The sequence below is a fragment of the Salvelinus namaycush genome, chromosome 31 (genome assembly GCF_016432855.1).
Source record: "Salvelinus namaycush isolate Seneca chromosome 31, SaNama_1.0, whole genome shotgun sequence".
In the NCBI taxonomy this organism is placed as follows: domain Eukaryota; kingdom Metazoa; phylum Chordata; class Actinopteri; order Salmoniformes; family Salmonidae; genus Salvelinus; species Salvelinus namaycush.
Window position 1 is genome coordinate 11,421,622 of NC_052337.1, and position 2,500 is coordinate 11,424,121.

The following is a 2,500-nucleotide window of genomic DNA, read 5'->3' on the forward strand; positions in this document are numbered from 1 at the left end:
TCATAGTAAACACTCCCTGTCTCTCTGAACATGACCCTTATCCTCTGCTAATACATCAAAACAACATATCTCTGTCTCTGTCGGTCTCTGTCGGCCTTTGTCGGTCTCTCGGTCTCTGTCGTTCTCTGTCGGTCTCTGTAGTGTGTACACATAAACACTCACAGATGGGCTGAGACATCACATACAGTGGCTTGCGAAAGTATTCATCCAACCTTGGAATTTTTCCTATTTTATTGTCTTACAACCTGGAATTAAAATAGATTTTTGGGGGGTTTTGTATCATTTGATTTACACAACATGTCTACCACTTTGAAGATGCAAAATATTTTTTATTGTGAAACAAACAAGAAATAAGACAAAAAAACAGAAAACTTGAGCGTGCATAACTATTCACCCCCCCAAAGTCAATACTTTGTAGAGCCACCTTTTGTAGCAATTACAGCTCCAAGTCTCTTGGGGTATGTCTCTATAAGCTTGGCACATCTAGCCACTGGGATTTTTTCCTGTTCTTCAAGGCAAAACTACTTCAGCTCCTTCAAGTTGGATAGGTTCCGCTGGTGTACAGCAATCTTTAAGTCATACCACAGATTCTCAATTGGATTGAGGTCTGGGCTTTGACTAGGCCATTCCAAGACATTTAAATGTTTCCGCTTAAACCACTTGACTGTTGCTTTAGCAGAATGCTTAGGGTCATTGTCCTGCTGGAAGGTGAACCTCCGTCACTGTCTCAAATCTCTGAAAGACTGAAACAGGTTTCCCTCAGGAAGTTCCCTCTATTTAGCACCATCCATCCTTCCTTCAATTCTGACCAGTTTCCAGTCCCTGCCGATGAAAAACAGGGTGATGAGAGGTGTTGGGTTTGCGCCAGACATAGCGTTTTCCTTGATGGCCAAAAAGCTCAATTTTAGTCTCATCTGACCAGAGTACCTTCTTCCATATGTTTGGGGAGTCTCCCACATGCCTTTTGGTGAACACAAAACATCTTTGCTTATTTTTTTTTCTTTAAGCAATGGCTTTTTTTTGTCCACTCTTCCATAAAGCCCAGCTCTGTGGAGTGTATGGCTTAAAGTGGTCCTATGGACAGACACTCCAATCTCCACTGTGGAGCTTTGCAGCTCCTTCAGGGTTATCTTTGGTCTCTTTGTTGCCTCTCTGATTAATGCCCTCCTTGCCTGGTTTGTGAGTTTTGGTGGGCGGCCCTCTCTTGGCAGGTTTGTTGTGGTGCCATATTCTTTCAATTTTTTAATAATGGATTTAATGGTGCTCCGTGGGATGTTCAAAGTTTCAGATATTTTTTTATAACCCAACCCTGATCTGTACTTCTACACAACTTTGTCCCTGACCTGTTTGGAGAGCTCCTTGGTCTTCATGGTGCCACTTGCTTGGTGGTGCCCCTTGCTTAGTGATGTTGCAGACCCTGGGGCCTTTCAGAACAGGTGTATGTATACTGAGATCATGTGACAGATAATGTGACATTATCGCACACAGGTGGACTTTATTTAACTAATTGTGTGACTGCTGAAGGTAATTGGTTGCACCAGATCTTATTTAGGGGCTTCATAGCAAAGGGGGGGAATACATATGCACGCACCACTTTTCTGTTTTCTATTTTTTTTTTTTAAACAAGTAATTTTTTTCATTTCACTTCACCAATTTGGACTATTTTGTGTATGTCCATTACATGAAATCCCCAAAATAAATCTATTTAAATTACAGGTTGTAATGCAACAAAATAGAAAAAACACCAAAGGGGATGAAAACTTTTGCAAGGCATTGTAAACACAACTAAGCCTGGTAAGAATTATGTGCATTTTTCTTGAACCAACTAAATCTTCTCCAAGCCACATCTATTTTACAGATGAAAGAGACCTCTACTGCACCACTTTTGAACATTCCCAGAGCCATACTTGTGTCTTTAACATTCCCAGAGCCATACCTGGGTCTTTAACATTCCCAGAACCATACCTGGGTCTTTTACATTCCCAGAACCATACCTGGGTCTTTAACATTACCAGAACCATACCTGGGTCTTTTACATTCCCAGAGCCATACCAGGGTCTTTTACATTCCCAGAGCCATACCTGGGTCTTTTACATTCCCAGACCCATACCTGGATCTTTAACATTCCCAGGGCCATATCTGGGTTTTTAACATTCCCAGAGCCATACCTGGGTCTTTTACATTCCCAGAACCATACCTGGGTATTTTACAGTCCCAGAGCCATACCTGGGTCTTTTACATTCCCAGTCCCATACCTGGGTCTTTAACATTCCCAGAGCCATACCTGGGTATTTAACATTCCCAGAGCCATACCTGGGTCTTTAACATTCCCAGTCCCATACCTAGGTCTTTTACATTCCCAGAGCCATACCAGGGGCGTTAACATTCCCAGAGCCATACCTGGGGCTTTAACATTCCCAGTCCCATACCTGGGTCTTTAACATTTGCAGAGCCATACCCGGGTCTTTAACATTCCCAGTCCCATACCTGGGTATTTTAC

The 2,500-nt window shown here is 42.4% G+C and overlaps 1 protein-coding gene across 2 annotated transcripts in view; it reads right to left on the reverse strand.

The window, feature by feature from the left end:
- Positions 1 to 2,500, reverse strand: part of LOC120025767 (collagen alpha-1(V) chain-like) — a 147,132-nt gene that overhangs the window by 76,190 nt on the left and 68,442 nt on the right. The window lies entirely within an intron of this gene.